The sequence below is a fragment of the Myodes glareolus genome, chromosome 3 (assembly GCF_982192425.1).
Source record: "Myodes glareolus chromosome 3, mMyoGla1.1, whole genome shotgun sequence".
NCBI lineage: Eukaryota > Metazoa > Chordata > Mammalia > Rodentia > Cricetidae > Myodes > Myodes glareolus.
In genome coordinates, this window is record NC_142028.1 from 45,312,770 (window position 1) to 45,336,926 (window position 24,157).

At 34.8% G+C, this 24,157-nt stretch overlaps 1 protein-coding gene across 1 annotated transcript in view; it reads right to left on the bottom strand.

Moving 5' to 3' along the window:
- The window catches only part of LOC125403250 (contactin-4), an 814,028-nt gene that overhangs the window by 634,152 nt on the left and 155,719 nt on the right, over positions 1–24,157 (bottom strand). The window lies entirely within an intron of this gene.

Genomic DNA, 24,157 nt, shown 5'->3' on the forward strand with positions numbered 1-24,157 from the left:
ATTTAATAGGATTCTTTGCATTTTCTTATCCCTCTACTATATCTATGCATTATTGAGTTGACATTCAAGCTAACTTTGCTCTATTTTCTCCTTTATATGTATTTGGTGCTTTCCAGCTCTCTTCTACTAACTCAATGAATGAATTCTTTTCTTTTGTTTTTGTTTTCAGATTCATTCTCTGCCATTGCTCAAACTTATCTGATAGCAAACATTAGTTTTTTTTTCTGTTATATATTTAGGATATCTCGATCCTTTCCATGCCAAATAGAAACAGTTTAAAGATCCCAGCATGTTGCAGTCTTTTACCGCCTTCAAAATCTGTCTCAAAGCAATTTCCTGCCCTTTTATTTTCCATTCCAATCCATTCCACTTTTCATCTACACAAATCTACTCTAATCTGTTCTCTAATTCTGCTGTCAGTTTCTGCACCCTGCATGAGGAAACTTGCCTGCTCCTGTCAAAATTGCCATCAGTGTATGAAACCTTTCTGTCACAGTTCCTTTGAAAATTAACATAACCAAAATGGATCTTAATTTCCACTAATTTTAAAATCAGTAAATTTCTATTGTGTTTCTTTCGTTGACATATGATCCAAGTATCAGTAGGTGAATGTAGTTTTCATTCAGACAAAAGCCATTCAAGCAAGCAATCAAACCAAGACAACTTCAAGGTTTCAGTTTTCAAAGGAACTTTAGAAAACCAGCATTGCTCTCATACCTTGGTACAGTGCAACAGCTCTCACTTATACACTACTAGAATATTCTTACTCTGGGACTGACTTGACCCCAATTCCATTTCTACTTCATCTGTTTCAATATAGCTATCTTATATAAATGCAATTTTTCATCTGGATCAATTCTCTTAATGATTTGACAGATGTCGAGGATAAATTCACATATTTACTCAACTAGAAACTTCATTGCTGGAGCTAAAGCATTTTCTTCCTAGGTCTCACATTGCTTTCAACTAAGTATCACACATGTGACATAAGGGAATAAATATTCCAGCTTTCTAATCAATATAGAAAAACATATATAGATGGACTAGAATCTCAAATTCCAGATTCATAGTGTTTTAAAAAGTGGGATATGTGAGAATTGAGATAAATAGCCACTTATATACATATGATATAAATTCTTTAAAAAATCAATTTCATTTGTAAAATTTATTTTTAAAAAATGCCACCATAAATCATCAAGGATCTATATAATTCAGCTAGGAGAGACCTTTAAATTAGCACAAATTGCTTCCATTTCTTTGGCTTTTCCCCCTCTTTTTCTAGTTTATTTTTGAGACTCTAGCTCACTGTGTTGACTCGGATGTCGTCACCTGAATGTGTAGGTCAGGCTAGCCTCACACTTGCAGTCATCCTCCTGAACCTGCTTCTCGGGCAGTGGAATAACTAAGAAACATCACGCTCCTCAAGTAACACAAATTCACTCAAGGGAAGTGTTCTGACTCAACAAAACCGTGAAAACACACACATCTTTGATTTAACAATTCTGTTACACAAATTTATCCTCAAGAAACAGAAAACTACATAAATAAACTATATACATTCGTAAATGAAGCAGGCTTGACAATTAAAATAATGAAGAATAGTATTTCTTGACATGGAAGACACTAATTTTATAAAACCAAGTGTGAATTACATACCATAAAAAGTTAAAGGTTCATAAACATGTGCCTATTTAAATAAAGAAAAGCAATTCAGGTTAAGAAATGTAAAGAAATCAGCATTTTTCTAATATATAAAGACTTTACTAGTTTATTCTATTTGTTATTTATTAACTTTATCCTTATTTTGAGTTAGAAAGTTACTAGTTTGGGATTGCCTACTCTCATACTTCAGAAATCCCTCTGTCTTATCCTGTGATGGTAATTATACAGAATAATATTTAACTTTGTTACTCATTCCCTTCAATAGCACTGAACTGATAACAGGTAAGAGATGAAGTCCAGGGCAGGGAGCAGACCAGGACAAACGGTGTGGCATGCTGCCATTCCCTTGCAGTTTTATATGTATCCAGTTCAAAATTTTATACAAGTCTTTAATGAAGTTATATTTTAACAAGACCATATGAAATTGCAATGACATTAAATGTATCTATTAAAAGTGACTGACAATGGATAAAGTATTATGGGTAACAACTCATTCTTCATATTCATTGCTACTAAACACTGTTTGCAGATTAAGAATGTGTCTGTTATTCATCTTGCGATGTTCTGCCATAGCAGAGTCTTTAAGTAGCAATGTTAGCCCCAACCTCTCTTAGTTTTTCAGTAGAGTCACTTCCATATCTCATTTCATATTGTGCCTTTCTTGGAAGCTTGATTCCTATTTATTTTATAAGTTCAATTATTTAATAGTTTTCTTTTTGATCATACATTATGTCAGATAATCTTACAAACATAAAAATATGTGCAATTAAACCACTCTGTTGATTGCCATAAAATGAAATTGCTGAAACAATGACACCTTTTCATCTGGTGTCTGAACCAAACTGTATTGACCAAAATTTGAGATAATAATATATTTCCCATTGTCAGGAATATTCTACCCATTTGTAAGTATGTTTCTCTAAGAATGTTTTTCATTGCTCTTCCTCCACTTGTATGAAAATTTATTTAATTTTTCCTCACTGTTCTAAGTAATTTAGCATTTAAGCATGAACTTACTCAAGTTGAAGGAAATCCATTTTAATAGGTTTCTCATAGAAATCTGATTTCAACAGTTAGTTATCCTAAGAAGCTTCATAATCATTATAGAAGAGACTATTGAATTTGAATTGTATTTATATGAAACCTTTTATGACTTCTTAAAACAAAGAAAATTATTGTAAAGGCATAGTTTCATACATTTTATCATTTTCATCAAGGTAGAGGTCCATCATGTGTTCATACTATTGTCATTTCTATTATGAATAAATGTATTTACAGATGGTTGAAATCAAACTCCTACTGTAGAGTTATTATTTCATGCAATGTGGGATAAAATATGGTAGTAATTCCACAGAAAACAAGAAGATATTGGGTCTCTCATCATTACATTAAGAATTATGAGAAAGTGCTAAAAGATGAATAACAATCACATACTTATTGGATCATAATTATGCAGTTCTTAATCGACAAAAATCTTTGAATAACATTTAAATAATTTACTATGCAAACCCTATAAACTAAATTTGATACCCAGATTCCATGGTATAAGAAAGAGATGGAAGAAAAGAAAAAATTCCCAATGGTTGTCCTCTGACTTCTATATATGAAGCAAGACATTACTGGTACCCAGAGTGGTAACAGATTCACACACACACACACACACACACACACACACACACACACACACACACACACGATGGGGTATAAAATAGGGAGAACAAAAAAGTAATAAATCAGGTAAAATGTTTAAGTGAAATAAAAATTTACAAGTATTTTGAATTTTAAATAATTCATCAGCATGACATACTTTTTCCACAGTAATCTGTAATTTCTTCCCCATTGTCCTCTTATCTCATTGTCTTCTCATCCTGCTGGACCACATAGATTTATGTACTACATGTGCTCTTTTTGCCTTTACATACTTACTCTATTTGCCTTTTTTCCCTCCAGTTTTCACAGTATGGACACACCTCAGGGATTTCAGTTGATTTTCTCCTCACATTTGCATTGGCAAATAGCAAAGGATGAACTCGATAAGTAAGAAGTAGTTTTCGGGCCAGGCAAAGGGGCAGAGAGCACAAAAGCATAAGGGAGTGCATGAAAAATTCATAAAGGAAAATGTGTTTTCTCAGCCTTGCAGAAAAAAATATTTATAATGCCCTCTACTGAACAGAAATTCAAAAAATGCTGGAGAAAATTGAAGGCTTACAAACTAGACCAAAACATGATACTAAGCTTTTTGTAGTGTGCACAGGGAGCTTGGCTGTGCTTGATGTAAAACTACTCAGTCTTCTGGATTAAACTAAGGCAAGGCTTGTCCTGACAGCTCACTGGTTCCTCCTGACATCCAGCATGCAGAGTCCCTACACCACCTTCAGTTGAGAAGGTAACTTTCTATGAAGTGCTTCTTTATATTCAGCTTTGTAGCAAGCTACCCTCTTTTGTAGTTTTTCCCTCCTCACATGATTTGCCATATCATATGTCCGGAAGTTTCAGGGGCAGATATATGTATACATTTCACCAACCTTCCATTGCGACTATTTACATTTGGTGAGGGACAGCAAGTATTCCCAGACATTGAATAATTACTGACAACATCTATTTCTTGATGCTGTGGCAAATATCTTAAAGATAAAAAGGGGTTAGATCTTGGATCATGGTTTCAGAAGTCTCAACTCAGAGACACCTGCTTGGTGTGGGAACTCCTTCTGTCTATGTGTTGCTTTTATTGGTTAATGAATAAACTGCTTTGAGCCTATGGCAGAGAAGAACAGAACTGTTGGGTAAGATAGGCTGTATGCTGGAAGAAAGAAGGGCAGAGACAGAGAGAAACCATGAAGCCCCTGGAGACAGATGCTGGGAACTTTAGCAGATAAGCCACAGCCTCGTAGCAATACATAAACTACTAGAAATTGGTTAAATTAAGATGTAAGAGTTAGCCAATAAGAAGTTAGAACTAATGTGCCAAGCAGTGATTTAATTAATATAGTTTCTGTGTTATTATTTCTGTAATCTGGGTGGCGGGAAAACAAACAAGCGGCCAAGCAGCCCATCCTCCAATACCTGCTTTATGTCTAAGACAGAAACATAGCATTCTGTCTAAGACAGGGTTGAATGTCAGGGCAACTGGGTGGTGTGGAGGAGAAGGCTGCTAACTTAATAGAAGAAAAAAAGCCAGAGATCAACCATAAAGGCAAGAACAAAATGTATCTATTTTGGGAAACACCTAATCCAGATATCCACCATTCAAAGTCTAAATTATAAATTTCCTATCAAGTCCTAAAGTAGTCCTACTGGATACAAAACAAGCCTATACACATGGGCCTGTAGAGGATGCTTCTCACCCAAAGCAGAATATCAATAACTTAGCTTATAATCATCTGTGATGATTTCACATTATATTTAATATCTTATTTTCAGTGTTTGCTAACATCAAATCCAAGTATAAAATTTTTATTTTATCATTTTAAGGGCTTGATTTGATAACTTTTACTATAGTCACAAAATTCAGAAATTTTTTTCTTCTTCCAAACATTTTTTACATGCCCAAAAGAAACTCCATAACTCTATTTTGCTCCACCCTCAGGTCCTGGAATTCAACACCTTATTTATGTCCTGATAGAATGGGACAGTCTGAACATTTTACATATATAGGGTCAGATTATTTCATTCAGCGTATTTTTAAATTTTACACAAATGACAGTGTGTACCAGAGTCCCATACTTTTCTATGGTTGTCTAATAATACATTTAGGCCTAAGCCATGCTTTGTTAATCCACCCAACTGGTAGAATTCTTAGTTCTTTCCACTCAGTGAGTGATTATCATAGACAATGATACTGTCAACATTGTGTAAAGGTTTTGAGCAAGCATTTTTAAAAATTTCTTTTGCATAGTAACTTATTCTGGAAGGTATCAAGATACGTATTTTGGAAAACTACATTTTCACGAGCATTTTTATAAATGTTGTAATCATCTCATCTTGTTTTTTTTTGGTCATCACTTGCCAACAACCATTACCCCAGCAGTCTTACAACTAAGTGGGGAATGACAGAAAGAGGCCGTAAAGTTGTATGCCAACACAGAATATTGGGTGAAAGAATGAATCTAAGTGTACTTAGCAACACATATCATCTTACAGTACCTGCAAAATGATTGCCTGGTTTCATTGAGAGACAAGATGAAAAATAAAACCTATCATATATACATAGTATCTATTGCATCGACCCTTATCTTAAAGAAAATATTTTAGATATAAACAGAACTGTAACCAATGAACAAGCATATGAATAAATAGTAGTCATTACTATTTTCAACATTATTACCATTAAATCCCAATCCCAATAAACTAGAACATAGAAGGAGATAACAAAATTTCACAAGAAAATTTTATAAATTGAGTAGGGGTATATATATGGATAAAGAATGATTATTGTGGATATTGAATATTAGATACTAATGAATAATTAAAATTCAAAATATGTGCATATTTTTGTTTAAGTTTTAATTGGTGTGGGAGGACGTCTATATGGGTATATTCAGGTCACTGTGCTGTCTTGTAGAAGTTAGATTGTAACCACCAGCTCTCAGTTCTCCCTTTGAACCATAGAATCCAGAAATCAACTTGGGTTTTACAGCTAGATGAGTGTTTAGCTATTCCAGAAGACCAATCTTTGTTTTGGAGTTAGTATAAAGACCAGTTATTTTAAAATACTGAATTATTAGTATAATATCCATAAAGGATGACTCCATTTCCAGAATGGAAGAGGAAGCTAGACAATCAGAAGAACAATTTGACAAATGAAGTCATACAGTTAATAACAAAATCAGCAGATAGGTTAGAGGAAAATGAAAACATCTGACAATACCAAATATTTTTAAAGCAAACACATGACAATCTCTCCTTATTATGTCTTGCAGAAAGCAATATTTGTGTAATGATAATGCCAAGCATGATTGAGGGCATAATAGAGATTTAGAATATACTAGGATAACTGTATTCCTTTGGGAATAACTAGATACTGGCTTGGAGCAATATAAGGTCACAATGCACAGTCAACAAAGGGGATTACAAACTGTTTCACAGCATTACAGAGCTTAGCCCCTGAAGATGCCTTAGGCTTAAAATAAATGGGCTATGGGGACGAACATGTGCAGTACTGTTGCAGAGAGTTATTGGGCAGTTACTGTGCTGGGCATTTTGTTTATGTTTGCAAAGACACTTGGCTGAAAATGCTGTCTTCTCCTTCATTGACAGTGACATTGAGTACACTGAAATTCAAAATAAATTAAATAATTTGGCAAAGACGTCAACTACTGCTTCATATACTCAGCCAAACAGTGTATTACTTGTTAATCAATGAGAAGGCATCAAAGATATCTAAATTAGAGGTCGACCAAGCAACTACAAAAATCAAATGATTATAAAGGGGTGTTGAATTTTGTCAAATGCTTTTTCAGCATCCAATGAAATGATCATATGTTTTTTTTCTTTCAGTTTATTTATATGATGAATTACATTGATAGATTTGCATATGTTGAACCAGCCCTGCATCTCTGGGATGAAGCCCACTTGATCATAATGGATAATTTTTCTAATGTATTCTTGGATTCGGTTTGCCAGTATTATATTGAGTATTTTAGCGTCAATGTTCATGAGTGAGATTGGCCTGTAATTCTCTTTCTTGGTTGTGTCTTTGTGTGGTTTTGGTATCAGGGTAACTGTAGCTTCATAAAAAGAGTTTGGCAATGATTCTTCTGTTTCTATATTGTAAAATACATTAAGGAGTATAGATATTAGCTCTTCCTGGAAGTTCTGGTAGAATTCTGCATTGAAACCATCTGGTCCTGGGCTTTTTTTGGTGGGGAGGTTTTTGATAACAGCCTCTAATTCTTCGCGACTAACAGGTCTATTTAGATTGTTCACTTGGTCTTGATTTAACTTTGGTAAATGGTATTTATAAAAATCAAACGATTATTAGAGATATTAGCACTGAGAAAATGCAATCTGTTAAGTAACCAGGAAAAACTTCTCTCACTTGCCTTGTTGGGTCACAACCAGCTCTTAGCAGTGAGTCTTTCTGCTTCATCTCACCAGCAAGTCAGGAACTGTCAAGGCTGTAGAAAACACCACCCAAATCTCAGCTTTCCCTCATGGAGACAGTTAGGTGCCTTCTCAGAATGGCTGCTCCTGTCACTCCCTGACTCTGCTGGAGGTTGACGTCTGGATGATGTTCTTCCCCCAGGTGAGCTGAACAGAAACCATGTGTGTCATTTTCATAACGTGTCTAGCTTCTGTCAGGCACTAAAGTTTGCTGGCATTGAGGTTTTTAGAAGTATTTTCAAGAGTTGTGACTCTGAGTATCAAAAGTATCAAACTTTATTCAGTTCTCAAAGCTGACAAAGGAAGAGAATAAGGTTTGGCATTTTCACTATGCATGTACATGTATGTATGTGTGTGTGTGTGTGTGTGTGCATATATATATGTGCATGCATATATATGACTACTGTCTTCTTTTTTGAGGTATTTTGTATTTTCTAGGATTGTGACTATGTACTTTAAAATGAACCAATAGCTGAAAACCTCATAGTGTCTTGTTAAATTCTGAAATCTGAAATTAATTTGCCAGCATTTTACTTTCAGTGCTCAATAGCTGGAAATTTGAGAGAAGGGATCCTATTCCTATCTCACAACCTGAACCTGAAATGTAGACACAATCAACAAGAAATTATACAAACAAGCTTACAAACAAACAGGGAAGAGAACTGTTACTTTTATTGGGTTTTTAATTAAATTGATTGCATTTCACTTAATTCTCGAATCAGTATTTGACATCACATGATAGGTGCTGTCTAAAATGTACAGTACACAAGGTAGCTGGTTACACAATGTTTTGCTCTGAAAATTGCCAATTCCTCCATTGTGATTTTTTTCCTTTGTTGTAATTTTTTTCCTTTAACCAAAATATTTCACACATGATTCTGCTTTAACATGATACATTTTGTCAACTCCAGCCATACTCTTAATATGTAATCCTTCCTAATCAGTATGCTCATTTGAATGTTGTGGGCATATTTGTCTGGGGTAAACTTACAGAAAGTGTAGTGATCTGCAATTCTTTACATGTGGGGGAACTGGAGCCAAATCCAGCAGCCAGGAGGCTGTGCAAGCTATACATCTGCATTTACAGCACATGAAGCTATGCCCAAGGTGGGTCGTTATTTTGAAGACTGTTAGCTGAAGGAGTTCCCACAGCACCTACCCCTTTTGTCTAAATAAGAGAGTTCTAAGCCTAATATAAAACTATATACAATATAAGAACAAATATTAGGTGTTGTCCAACAAAAAGAAGAGGCAAAACATTCATAAGAATTAGAAGTACAGCCAGCATAAACAACATCAAATTAAGAAACATATGCTAAATATTTCAATAGTTATCCTATCCTAAGGAGTCTAAATCTTATATTAAAGATGGCTTGGCTAAGTCATGAGAGGAAATTTACTATGACTATCTTGTCTTCAACCCCACCAAAGACCTGAGAAGGGAAATAATATTACTTGAGTAAACAGAAAGTTCAATGAAGCAACTTCCAATAGGTACAAGAAATGACAGACAACTGGCTATGTGGGTAGCCAAAGTCTCATTTGCACTTTGGCTAAGGCCTAGAGTAACTGACAGACCATTTTCAGAGGCAGGAAAATTTAAAAAATTATGTGGGATGTCCTTCTGCATAGGTGTTGCTTTATTGGTTGATGAATAAAGCTGCACCGGCCTATGGCACGGCAGAATAAAACCAGGCTAGAAATCCAAACAGAAATATATAGAGAGAGTAGGCAGAACCAGAAGATGCCATGTAGCTCTCAAAAGAAAGAGATGCTGGATCCTTACCAGTAGGCCACAGCCTCATGATGATACACAGATTAATAGAAATTGGTTAATTCAAGATGTAAGAGCTAGCTAGAAATATGCCTGAGTCATTGGACAAACAGTGTTGTAATTAATACAGTTTCTGTGTGATTATTTGGGTCTGAGCAGTCAGGAAATGAATGAGCAGCCTTCATTGACAGAATGTTTCTATTATATTAGTTTTGCATGCTATATGCTTGTGTCACTCATAATTGGATGCTGTAACTAAATCCATGTGAGGCATCCTGCTTTCATAGAAAGTAAACACTCTAGGTTGACATTCTTCTCTTATCTAAAACTGTTCTCTGTTTTTCTTCCTAATGAATATGGCCTTTGACAGCTGGTCTGCGAACGCAGCAGGGAAACAGTAGTGTTAAATTTAATAATTGCACCACTGAGATTATAAACTAATGATAAGAATCAGATTTATTTAGAATAACTGAAATGGTGATGGTCCTCCTTAGAATGTTTATTGTATGTACAAAACTCTTATCTTAAATCCTACTTATTTAACTCTCTTAATAGCATTATGAAGTACATTACGCCTATTTTTTGATTGAGTAACTATAAAACACTGAGTTGGGAAGGTTTTTCTTTTTTTTTCTTACCACTAGTCACGTAAGATAAGGAATTCAAAACCATCTTGTCAATTTAACACCCTTTATCTTAGCTTTGATGTTGTAAGACATTTTGTTTAGCCTTCTTCTCTGCATATAATTGGAACTTTCCATGCACAAAGTATCAACACTTCCCCTTTATTAACTATGCTTTCTGCTTTTCTCCATATCCCTAATCAAAATTTTGTTTTATTTTGAGATCTGTAGTTTCCAAAACTCATGTAAAGCAGTGGGGTGAAGCCTGGTTGACAGGGAAGTAAGATTCTATCACTAAGTATTACCCTGTTTCCAGGGTTCATGTTGGTTTATTCTCATGCCTTGTCAGTGGCCAGCCACAGTGTTGAGGTTTGCTGAAATGCAAAGACTAAGAGTTTTTCTTAAGTTAGTTCCAAAGGCTAAGCAATTAGTGCAAACTGCTTCATTGATTTTTATTAGTATTTGTGATCCGAATAAAATGAGCTCATTTTGATTTTTATTTCTTTATTGATTATATTTTTGTTTGTTTGCTTAGAGTATATTTTCTACATAAGTTATTGGCTTCCATTATTTTTTGTTTTTTTCATTTTGCTATACATTAAATTTTCTATGTATCTTTTTAAGTACTAAATGAAATACAAAGAGGGTGCCCATTTAGAAAATATAGTACGTGGACTATTGGCCTTCAAATCTGGTCTGCATTTTGACTTTCAATTTTCTGTTAAAAATATTTAAGTTGTTATCCTGTCTGCTTCTCATATTGTGCTGATTCCATTGAATGACTCAGTCATGCAAGGAAGGAAGAATTGACCGATAAGTTCAATAAATAGCATTGTGCTGAATTTGCTGAGTCTCCAAACAGAGGCAAAAGTAAGCACAAATGAGCCAGGTAGGTGTGTTTCACCTACAATGGGAGATAATCAATGTATCCCAAGTGAGAGGAGAACAAATCAGGAGAATAGCCAAGTGCATATGCTCATCTGAATGAGAATCTGCCAACAATGGCATCAGCAGAAAGCTGGATAATTGTGCACATGTGTGTTCTACACAGGGAAATTCAACACAAAGAGACTGAGAGGTGCAAAATAATACCTAGTTGGAATGCACTAGAACAAATCAGCATCCTGAAAGGAAAAAAGTAAAAACAAGCTTAAGAAGGGATTATGTTTTATGGCAAGCAGAGGCTACAGAAAGCTGCATTCTTTTCTGAGCTTCTCAGTAAACCAATGAGGGGGGAATGTTTCTTCAGCTTCATTGACTGTTTCTAAAGTTCACGACGCCTTATGATACTGCAAAATTAGAGTCATTTTCCTGATATTTGAAATACTTGGTGAATAGACATGATGCCATGCTACCGACACACATGCTTATACAAAGAGAGAAAAAACGAGTTTACATCATATTCTGAAGTGACTCATGAAGCCAATTGTGGATTTTTATAGTTGTAAAACTCTCTTGGTGAAAATATATCTGTTTTAAAATATAGCACTCTATTGTTACTTCTTGGTCTGATTTTACCAAACTTACCAATCTTAAAAAAAATGTTGCCTGTTTATTTAACTTTTGTAAAGGGTGTAGACTACCACAGGCACAAGGCTCCTTTGAAAACAGTTACTTGCAGTCATCTATGTTTTATCATTATGAACTGGAAGATTTTAAATAGGGAAATGGAATGCTACCAATACATCTCAGTAGGTGAAGAGTTTCTTAAGCAAGAAACCCTGAGTTTTCTCCCCAGAAACCATGTGAAAAATCCAGGAGTGGAACTTTGCCAGCTCCCAAGGGAGAAATGCAATCAACAGTCTTACCCAGCTGTAAAGTCTATAGACTACAAAGCTGACCAGCATAACAAGATGTCCTCAAAGAGTGCTAGAGTTGCATTTCTATCTTGGAGGCAAACAACAGCTGTCTAGTTGAAACTAAGGAACTCAATAGGAAATACTTCATGCCTGGTACTATAAATGGCCAACTATTTATGACTGGTTACAGACCCTTAGAGGAAAATCTATTGTCACTGTCCTAAGACAATATACATTATAACTGCATTCTACACATTTATTCTTGTGATTATATAAGTGTAGCTCCTCCTCAAATGAGTTTCTTTTGGGGAAGATCATCACAGAAAGCCACAAGTGGTCAAAATGAAAAGAATAGCTAGCCATGTGCTACCCAATCCCAACTGATACATCTATATCACAACCTCTACACTCAAGGGTTATGAAACTGTGGAACGTTTGTTCCCCTAAACGAGATCTGCAAAATGACAGCATCAGTTGTTATGTTAGCATGGATGGGGAAATTTCACAAGTTTCCACCCATAGATACAGAGCTAGCGGCAATTAGTGTATAGTGAGAGAGAAGGAATAAGTCTTTCCTAGGCAAGAGGACCTCTGACATGTCTTCTAATTATCCCCACTTGATCAGCCCTAAACACATATATGAGAGCAACACTAAATGGACTCATGAGACTATATTTATACATACATATCTGTATATTTATATCTACACACACAATAATTCAAGAGGAGCTCATGAATGTGAAATTGAGTTAGTGGAATACAAGAAGTTGTAGGGGGTATAGGAAAGGGTAAAATCTATGTAAATAGAGTACTGATGCATGATATTCTCAAGAAACAAAACCCAAGTTTTAAATTAAAAAAAAAGTCAGGCATGGTAACACACACCTCATAATGCCAGTGCTGAGAAAATAAAACATGTGACTGTCTAATTAGCAAGTTATCTGACTACCAAAACTAGCCTACAGAACATGGTTTAGCTCATAGCATCACTATGTAAGAAAAAACAAGTTGTTTAGTATTTATAATAATATCTAATGAAGAAGATTTAATGAAAACACACACAGAAATATTATCTACCTAATATTTGTTATGTTCATGTGATTTTTGAGATATCATTTAAACACTGGTTTATCCAGGAAGAGAGTCATATAACAGTTATTCACTTCAAGAGAGGACATGGGGAGAAAGTTTAGTGGTTAAGAACACTTGTGGCTCACATGATGGCTCATATATATACACATATAATATATGTAACAACTATAAATTTTAACACATAACATAGATATATACTTGTTATATATAACATATTTATGTATTTGATAAGATAGTCACCTAAAACTTAAAATGAAATGCACACTAGGTATTCTAATGAATCTGAAAAACAAAAGATATTTTTATAGATGTAGAGAGTTCAGGCAATTCTAATATTATTGCATTATTACTCATAAGTGGTAACTGGCAATCCCTCCAAATTCTAACAAAGAAATGTGTATTTTGAGTTGTTTTTCTCACCAGAGTTTTAGATTTGTCCTTCCCACATGCTTTCCCCAATTATCCTGAATCCTCAGATTCAGATCTTTCATTCAGATTTATTACAGATCTTTAGAACTCTGATAGAGCTTTATTACCAGTTTTGAATTCTTAAGACTCTGTTCTAACCAGAGGAGTTAACCACTACAGCATCGGGACTAGAACTCTGGCTAGTATGTAACATATTTAATAGGAAGCTTGAAAGTAAAGTCTTAGCTTTATTGTACAGGCTTTCTTCATTTCAGGTCATGTTCATAGAGCTCCCCTCTCCTTTGAATTTTATCTCTCTCCTCCTACTGGGATACCTTTTGAACCTTCTTTTATCGAGGCAGCCATCTCCAACCTTCTAGTGTGCTGAAAATATTGCTGGAGGTAATTGTAACAAGAGAAATAAGGTGATCCAGTTACTGTTGTCACTTAACTATAAAAGGAAGAGGCACGTAGGCAGAATTAGAGGAAAATTAAAACAAGGAAGAGCATTTGTTTTGGGCTAGAAGTTACAAGTAAACAAACAGAGTGTCTGAGAAATTCATAGATTTGATTAGGAAAATGGTAAAGTCCTGAATGAATCTTTGAATGCGGATGAAAATTCGTGCCTTATATGGCTTCTACAGAAGAGACATGTTCACTAATTTTCCCAAAGATACACAATAGTAAGTTCCCTACAAAAGCTTCCAGAGGACACTTATACTGTGTATACATAAAATTAGAACAAAACTAAATACCACACAATGGAGAGAGGAGAAAGTTTTATTTGTTGTGTTTGCTTTTGTTCCAATTCACATCAGTGTAAATATTATCTATTTTATACAGAGAAACTGAGACTCAAAGAGTTAATTTTCAATCTGGATAAGTGGAAGAGACTTAGTTAAAAAATAGGTGCATTAGAGTACAAACCCTGGTATTTTTCATTACACATTGGAATAGGTAGGAAAGTAGAAAAATAAAATGTAGTCCTGATCATTGGTGTGCTAAGGAATTCCTGTATTACGTGGGTAGATCTAAGAAATCTATAGAACAACTGTGAAGATTCAAATATGGTATCAACCAGAAATACAGTATCTACCTATATTACCAAGTTATTACAAAACAAAATTGTTGCCTCATATCATACACACACACACACACACATATACATACATACATACACACACACATATATATATATTCACACACATACATATATATATATATATATTCACACACACACATACACACATACACACACACATATATATATATCATCAGCTATACTACTAGGCAAAAATGAGGCTAAGAAGTAAAATTAATGAATAAGAAAACCTACTCAATGGGTCTTATCAGACTAATACAATCATTTTCTATAATGCAAAGCAACTTAGAAAGTATCCCTTAAAAATGCATGTATATATGCATATATGTGATATAAATGAATGTGTAATGTATGTGTATGTGTAATGTATATTTGAATTTGCTATGCATGTTTTTGGTTTATTTGTGTGTGGTGTATGATTGTGCATGTGTGCAGGTGAGTGATGGTGGATTGTATAGGGTTAATGTGTGTGTGCGTGTGTATGTGTGTGTGTGTAGAGATGTATAAGTGTGTGGTGGAAGCATGTCTGATATGCATACATGTGTAGTGTGTTTAATGTGTGTACATAAATGGTATATGTTTGAATGTGTACATGGTATGTGTCTATGTGTGTGCATTATAAATATCTTGTGCAAGCATCTGTGTATACCAATGAAAAGGTCAGAGCAAGATTTTCATTGTCTTCCCCTATTGTTCAGAAAACTACTGTCTTGGGGCGTGATCATTACTGAACCAGTAGTGATTATTTTATCTAGGCTGCTGAGCCTATTAAATAGGTGTTTGTAATCCATATTAATATTGTCAGGTTCATAATGCAAATGTTTTTCATACTGTGTAATCATCATCTTCATTGCTCTAAAGGAAACATTTTGCATTTCACTGGATAAGAACATTTGAACACACATACACACACACACACACACACACATTCACACACACACACAGAAAAAGAGAGAGAGAGAGAGACTCTAAACACACTATTGTTGATACACGTACAATATTATTTTTGATGTTTTATGTTTTTGAAAGACTTTTAATAAGAATTTGCTTTTACATAGCAAATCACAACCTGATTATTACCTGACCACTGACCACTGACTTTTGATATGACAGACAGACAGACCTCTCACTTTGGATATGATTGGCAGACAGATTGACTGACATGAAGGAAGAAGGATGGATGAAAGGAAGGAAGGAAAGAAGGAAGAAAAAAACTATGTAAATTGATATATTAATTTTAATTTTGTTCCTAGCTTACATGAACTATGTAATCACTTTGGATCTATCACACAGGGATGTTTTATAAATTAATTTCTCATATGCCTCAAGCAGTACAGACCTGCAGTTACAGAAACACACAACTTAACTTTAGAAAGATATGCAGTGACAAGCCTTGGCACTGAGAAATCTACAAAGGACCTTATAAAGCTTCACAACTTCCCTGTAACTCCTGGGACTGAAATTACTAATGCTTGTTTTGATTTGACTATACAATAATAAAAAAGTAATATCTGAGAGTACAAATACTGACTCCTCTCTAGAGAGAGGGTATAATTTATTAACAAACAGAACAAACTAAAAATTGTGTGGTGAATCTAATAACGTTGAAGTAGTTTTTCCTATAAATAGATACCCATAGTCACACAGTGAATAATTATGAAACCAACTATTAAGCTAAAGAGCTGAAACATATCTAAGAAAATTATTCCACATCAGTATTCAATGAAAAGTAAAACAAATGAGGTGTTTTATAATGCTTAACTTCAACCATAACTATCATCAGGCAATATTTTCATAGCACAAATTAATGTGCACAAGAATGTTCAATAAAGTATCGTTTTAGTATTTTGTTTGTTTAATGAGAAAAACTTTCATCTAACTCCAGCTGGACCCAAACTCAATATGTAGCAGTAAATTACTTTGTACTTCTGATTCAAATGCCACCCCTTCCCATATATGAACCATAATTGACCAACTGTTCAAAGCATAGTACTGATACACAGATTATAAAGGGCAGATTACAACTCTTTATTAGTAACAGAGGTGGCAATAACTCTATTCAATGGATGTACATGTTTCAGAAGACAGGTTCATAAAAATGATGAAAAAATCCTCTATGCTTTGGCAATGAAACATATTAATTATTGAATAAGAGGGTGTTTAATTCACAAACCATAAATACCCAAAGGAAAGTATTCTTTATAAAAGAAAATTGATTAATAAGATAATTTCAGAAATTATGATTATAAATGAATAAACAACCTATAGTTTTCTACTTTGCTTATAATATCTACAATGAGTTTTATTACTTTTATAATCAGAATTTTATTTTAGAAAATAGAAAAGCTAAATCAAGAAAGTACTCATTAAATTTATCATAAGATTTTAATATGTTAATAACATTTTTTATGATTAAACTCTCTGATGATTAGAAATTTAGAACTACACTATTTTGCAGGCTAGCCTGCTTTTTATACTTAAAAACTTGTGATCATGTTACCATATTTCCAAATATTATTGTGAAAAGCAAGACATTAATGACATTTTAGTATTCACTATATCATGTCTTGGTTCTTCATGATTTACATTTCTGATATAGAAAGTAATGACATGATATATTTGTGGATTACAGAAAGATATTTGCTGAATAAATCTCATATGAAATAGTTATGCAGGATTCTTCAGTCAGAGGTAGTAACTGCCTCTTCCTTTTAAAATCAGGCAAGACATATTCCAAAGTTCAGGACACCAGTGGTGATTTTGCTGCAAAATAACAGTGCTGCAAACTCAGAAGCAAGGATATACACAGAGTTAGCCAATAATCTAAATTATTCGTCATATAGAATTACACTGTTTGCTCTTCAACAATCTAACAAGCACTTTTCTGAAAATGGTGTGGCTACAAGGTGGCTGGTAAGCCAGGCTTAAGGGCCTGAGCTCAATTCACTGGACTCACATAGTGGAAAAAAAGAATGAACTCCCTGATATTGTACTGATGTACATACATGTGCCTTGGCATACAGGTACAGTAACTAACTAACCAGCTAAACTAAACTAACTAATGAACTAACAAACTGTTGAACTACCAACAAACTAATTTAACACACAAATAAATACATATAATTGTTATTTCAGAATACTGGTAATTAATCTTGTAGAACATTGCTAATATTAACACATTTTATCTTCAAAGTATAATCTGTGATGTAAATACTTTCATTAGCTTTTTTCAAAAAATAAAGTAATGAAAAGTGATTATACAGTATCTTTACTTCAGGGTCAGGATACAAATTAATTTTTTATCTTCAAAATGATAACTATAATAACAAAGTATGAGGTTCTTTCAGGATCCCATTTCCGCATGAGATTCATGATAGATTCCAGGTATGAAACAGTGTGGCTTCCTGTGAGTCTGCTGAAACTAACAACATTGTCGAGGTAAATGATTTAATTTTGCATTTATTTCAAGGTGTAGAACAATCCACCTCACTAACCCTTATTTCTGATGACAGTAAAATATATTACATAAAATCTCGCACAAAATATGTCACAAAACAAGACGTATGAATTGTATCCTTTCTGTTACAGTGTCGTCAAAGCTAATACTAGCCTAAATTCACAAGATCCACTCTAATACTCAGGTTTCTAGAAAGCTGAATCATAGAAAGGCTGAGCTGTAGACATAGTTCTTTAGGCAGGAACAATGATCAGCTACAATCCTGTAAGGGAATTAATGCCTTCCATAGGACAAGGCTGGTGAGTTGTATATTAAACTCTGCACTTGGGCTGGAAATCCACTATGAGAAATGAACAGATCACAGAGAGCTGAGCCACATCCTGTCTCCCTCCCCAGGGCTCGCAAAGGGATGTAATTGCCCTGTGTAGTCTCATTTTCTTCACTCTTCCTCAAACAGATCATATGTTTACTAATACACAATGACCACAGTGAATATATCTCCTCCTTGACATCAGGAGTGAGTACAGGCCCACAGATACAGTATAAAACCCAGTTGTTTCACATATTCCTTTCCCGATGTACCCTGAAAATTACCTATGGATACAAAATGTTTTCTGCACGTTAGTACATGTGTTCCTACTTGTTCTCATACTTAAAGTCAAGTGATATATTTATAGATGATTTCACATACATGCTATATATTCCTTCCTTCCATCCATTCCTGTCTAGACATTGGGCACACAGTGAGTGACACCCAGTTCAATACTGTGAGACACTATTTTCCATCTGTCAACTCTAGAACTTCATTTTTAATTTTTAAAATAGGGAAATGAATCTTCTAATCCATTAAACAACAGTTTTAATATAGCCTGTAACCCTAGATATAATTGCCTTAATTTAGCACTGCATTGAAGAAAAGTATAATTCTTTGGAAGATATCATTTTTATCATGATATCCCCAGGCATGTTTGGCTGATTTCTTAAGGCAACTCTAAGAGTTGACACCAGAACCCTGAAGTATTTACAGGCACTTACAGACCAATTTCTTGACAGTGTATGCAGTGATGAACTCCAACAGTGCCACTTTCTGACTGTCATTCTGAGTCATCCAAGCTAATCAGTACTCAGTGCTCAGCATAGTCTGAGCCTGTGAACAAAGAGTCATTTAGAGATGCTGGCATGCATAGTGTGGACTTGCCAAACTGAGGAGATTCATCCAGGAGAACATATCTTATTTCAAGAATATAAATGAATTAATCAGTAAGCTTGCCTCCCTTTGCCAGAAACATCCCTGATTAAATTTAATGCAGTGAATTTGTGTAATCACCACCCAACTAGCCACTGATTAAACAAAGGCCTCTGAGAACTAATTCTCCTAATGTGTGGTTTATTTTTGCTCTCCTATGAAGGGCACACCTTGAAAACTTTGCTGATTTCGGTGATTCTCCATTGAAGATTCAATGTGGAATTCTTTTTTTCTTAAGGCAATCCAGTTCATTTAGAGGCAGGGCAATGAATGCAGCAGACATTTTGGTAAATGCTTGCTTGGCTGACTTGTCATAGGGACACTGGGAGTTCTTACTGCCTTGCAGGCCAATGGAGAAATCTGCTCATCACAAATAAGAGTCATCTAATTACCTCTCTCCTTGTGTTATCAGAGTAGAAGAAACTGCCATGAGATGTTTATTCTAACAAAAACAACCACAACAAAGAACTTGGGGAACAAAACAGCAAGAATTCTGATTTGTTTATCCACACATTTTATATGTTTTAGATGTGCTCCTATTTTGTACTAACACAAGTTATAAAGGAGATAAATGGATTACGGAACATGTAGTCAAAGATTTTCTGTCAGTGGTGTGTTATTTTCCTTATAGATAAACAACAGATAATAAATGCAGAGATGACAAATAGACGGTAGAAGATAGATAGATAGATAGATAGATAGATAGATAGATAGATAGATAGATAAATAGATAGATGCTAGATAGATATTATTTACTTAGAATTTCTATGGCTATGAAGAGACCACATGACCACAGCAATTCTCATAAAGAAAAACATTTAACTGAGTTGATACTTAATGTTTTAGAGATTTAATTCATTATCATTATGGAGAGGAATATGGTGACATGCAGATTGACATGTTGCTGGAGGAGTAGCTGAGATTCCTATATCGTGCAGGCAACAGAAAGTAGACTATGACACTGAGCGAAGCTTAAGCAGAAGAGACCTCAAAGCCCGTCCTAGTGACACACTTCCTTCCATAAGGCCTTGGTGTGGGAGAATTGTCTGTATTCTGGCAATCACATTTTAAATAAATGCTGATTGGCCAGGCAGGAAGTATAGGCAGGAAAACCAAACAGGAAGTAGAGGTGGAACAAAGAGAGCAGGAATATTCTGGGTAGCAGGAAGCTCCCTCCGCCATTCCTGCCCAGATCACCGAAGAAGCAACATGTGAGTTGCCCAGCTCGAAAAGGTACTGAGCCGTGTGGCTAACGTAGATAAGGATAATGGGGTAATATGTGTTATAAGAGCTAATAAGTAGCCTGACCTAATGGGCCAATCAGCTTTATAACTTATAGAGATCGCTGTGTGATTGATTTTCTCTGGGACTTGCTGGCTGTGAGGTACTGGGCGGGAACAGATACCCCAACAAGCCAGCCTTCATGTTACAAGGCCTCACTTACTTCAACAAGTCCATACCATCCAATAGTGTCAGTCCTCATGAGCCTACAGGGGCTCAAACCACCATATGATAGAAAGATAGATAGATAGATAGATAGATAGATAGATAGATAGATAGATAGATAGATAGATAGATGATAGATAGTAGAAAGATGATACATGGTGCATAATTGATAGATGGTAGATAGGCAGATTGAAGATAATAGAAAGAATGATAGATAGTTAATGATGGATACATAAATATATGAACAAATGTTAGACAATAGATAATAGAAGAACTCATTGTTCATAAAACAATTCATGAAAGCAAAACGTAGACCCTAGGCCTGTAGCTTATCAAATATTCATCAGTCCTTGAATTAACTTATACTGCAAGTCTACATAACCCACCAAATTTGTATTCTCATGAATTATGCAAGATATATATGTGTGTGTATGTACATATATATAAGGTATACATATATATATATTTAAAGTACCATATGTAGGTATGTCTAAAAATGCTTTTAATTATATAACAAGCATATTTTTAAACTTAGTGATTCTGAAATCTCTGATATGGATCTACAATAAATGCATTGATTTGCTCTTTGAACTCAAAGCACAAGAAAAGAGATAAAGGGCACCCTTTCTTCTACCATGCAAAAACCAAAATAAAACAAACAAAATAGCACACTTAGCTAACATTCTCTTTGTCTTGCTGAATTCCTAAGGCAATAAATCACCCTTTCAAATACTTGGATAGGATTCTTCTCTTTACCTTCTTTCCTGTAAAGCCAGTGTAAGAGTCAACAGTTTTCAGAGAAATTGTGCTTACGACATGGTAAAGGGTATGGATTATTACAGAGACTTAAAGTACCTGTCTTCTAGAACTCTAGTTGGTAAAATAGAAACTGTTGGTGTGATATTTCGTATGTATATAAGAAACTCCAATTCTAGACAACAGAAGAGTTTACTTCAAGAAACCATGAGTATTTTTATGTAGGTAGAGAGAAATTTCTAATAGCTAATGAAACAGTTAATAAAGAATGTCAATTTTAAACCATTACATAAAGGTTGCAATTATGATCCCCCAGCAATTGGGCTACCAGGAGTTGGCTTCATCAAGACTGGTCCTGCCATGCATTAGTCATTGATTCATTATGGACTCACTAACTCCCATCCCACACTTCTGAGTTACTGAATATGGAGGGAGCTTTGATGGGGTGGGACAATCATTGTAATCAGATGCACACACTCCAATCAACCACTCAGGCTTCAATGGACAGTTCCAAAGAAAGGTCAAACAGATAGTCATGGTTATACTCAGTGTCACAAAGTGGAATAAAATGACATGAATGTGGGAGAAGAGAAGTTTGACAGGGTAGAAAGGACACAGGAGTGTTGTGGGTGATAGAAATCAGAATGCATTGTACAAATGCATGTAAGTGACAAAACAAATGCAAGGAATGTTATTTTATCAGAATGAAGTTGGAAACAAGAGGAGATAGATTTGAAGATACAATTAAGTCCAATCCTCCATTTCGTGCTTTTAAACAGCCACTTTATAAGAACTCTTAATAAGTTCTATAGTTACTGCTGAAATATGAATTCCTATGTGCAAGAGCAGTGGCATGCCTTTAACATTCTAGAACTGTAGAAAGGCATCCTATTAGGAACTGGCATTCGATTCAAATACTCTTTTCATTCCTAATGAATATCCCCTGCTTTGATTTGTGTACATCATTTTAGAATTTCACAAACCAGCTGTGAAATTACTGATTTGTCTCCAGTATGAGTTTCATTGTCGGGAAAGAAAATGCCTCCTTGAGAGAGTCCTCTTGCTATGAAGAGAGAAGATATTTCTGTTTATCCTTCAAACACACACAGGTCATTTCAAAGGGAACCTACTTATTCCTTGATTAGAAGGCAGGGTTGCCTCAGAAAATGGTTCTTTCAGCAGCTTTTAGGCTCTCCACCACTGTCATGCTTGGCACAGGCACCAGGAGAGGAGGTGAATGCTATCTTTAAGAGACAGGCGAAGTTCATTCCTCAGAAACTCCTCACACCCCTGAAAGGGAAATTCCCCTGGCAGAATTTTGTTTCTGTGAGACAAGACAAATTCCTGCCAACAAATGCATTTGATGCTTGCTTTATTTCCCTTTAAAATTATGCAAGAATAAATTGAAATTTGGTAGTTTGTTTGCATTGAAAGGAAATGAATATAAATGGTTTATATTAATTACAAACTCTTTAGGAGGTCTGTCATCGGATTTACCACTGGAGAAACTATACCAAATAAACCCTTAGCCAAATAAATTAAGTAATTGACTGGCAGCTGCTCCTAATGTCAGTGTCTTTCTCCTTTCAACACAAGTAGCTTTCTGAGAAAGCTTCATCCAGTGTTGCGATATTTGTAAAATACTCAAATGGCCAATGCAAACTTTTACCAATGAAACAGCTTACGTAGAAGCCATTGTAAATCCGTCAATTGTGCTCGCTAAATGAAACAGTTAATATTGGTGGTCATAACACATTAAGACTTCTTGGCTCAGAATTATGGAACCCTTGGCTATAGATAACAGCTCAAAAAAAAGAAACCTTCAGTGAAATCAAATTTCCATTTTGTAGAATTAGATTTGGTTTTTTAAAAGATGAGTCACAAAGGTGTAAGAACATGAAAAGGACATTAAGAAGGAGAATGAATAATGGTAATGAGAAGCATTTTCTTATGTGGTTTTGAAGTATTGTGTCTCACACTTACTTCTGATGTAGACAAATATATGCATCATCATAGTAGCTACCATGAGAAAAGAATAAATTACTGTCAAATGACTAAATCACCAGCATTGGGGGTAGTTTGTAATACATGGTAGGGAGGTGGGTGCATTATGTTTATATGTTGCCCATGTAGATATATGCACATGAGTGTGCGGGTTCATGTACAGGTTGAAGTCAGAGGTCAATAATGGCTGTCTTTCTCAATCACTCTCCACCTTTAACAGTTTTTTTAAAAAATTACATTTCTTTATTGGGGATGGAGAATGTGGTCAGACAATAAATTCTTAGTTTTTCTTTCCAGTGTTTGAGTCTTGTAGATCAAACTCAGGTAAGTTTGGGGCATTGTGTTTTCCCCACTGAGGTATCTTACTGGCCCATCTTTGTTTTTCTTTTAGAACCATGATTTTTTTTCATGGAAACTATAGCTCATAGATTAGCTAGGTCAGCTGGCCAATGATCTGTCTACATTACCCCAAACACTAATATTAAATGTATGTTCTTCCTTGTCTGACATTTCAATGGGTATTCTGAAACAGAACTCTGACAGTCATGCTATGAAAGGTCATACATATAATGATAGCCATCTTTATATTTATAGCCTCAACACACACACACACACACACACACACGCATATTTATTCTACAGTAAAGACATATATAAATAAAGGTATATAATTTGAAAATAGTTTT